The sequence below is a fragment of the Pygoscelis adeliae genome, unplaced genomic scaffold (assembly GCF_000699105.1).
Source record: "Pygoscelis adeliae isolate BGI_AS28 unplaced genomic scaffold, ASM69910v1 Scaffold186, whole genome shotgun sequence".
Taxonomy (NCBI): Eukaryota; Metazoa; Chordata; class Aves; order Sphenisciformes; family Spheniscidae; genus Pygoscelis; species Pygoscelis adeliae.
This window is the reverse complement of record NW_008825071.1, coordinates 10,714,991-10,715,274: the sequence shown is the minus strand read 5'-3', so window position 1 is coordinate 10,715,274 and position 284 is coordinate 10,714,991. Positions and strand designations below refer to the sequence as shown.

General features: G+C 51.4%; 1 protein-coding gene across 1 annotated transcript in view; it reads right to left on the bottom strand.

Moving 5' to 3' along the window:
* The window catches only part of MRS2 (MRS2 magnesium transporter), a gene marked incomplete at its 3' end in the record, with an annotated part of 12,456 nt that overhangs the window by 4,891 nt on the left and 7,281 nt on the right, over window positions 1-284 (bottom strand). The window lies entirely within an intron of this gene.

The window sequence follows — 284 nt, the reverse complement described above, 5'->3', positions numbered from 1 at the left end:
TGTGAATCATCTCTGATGGCACCTATATGCCTAACTGGGTTCCTCCACACCTTCTAAGGCTTCTTGAGTTCAACAAATACCACACATCACCTGCATCAATCCTGGAGCCAAAAGAGCTGTCCACACACTGCCAGCAAACGTGCTGTCATGGCTAGTGTTTCCCGGTACGCCTCATGCATGTACTGCCTCACTGCATCCTGTAGCATGGCTCCAGCACTCTTTACACAACCTCCCACCACCTCCCCCACTCTTTTGCAACGGTGCCTGAAAGAAGGGATGGCTTC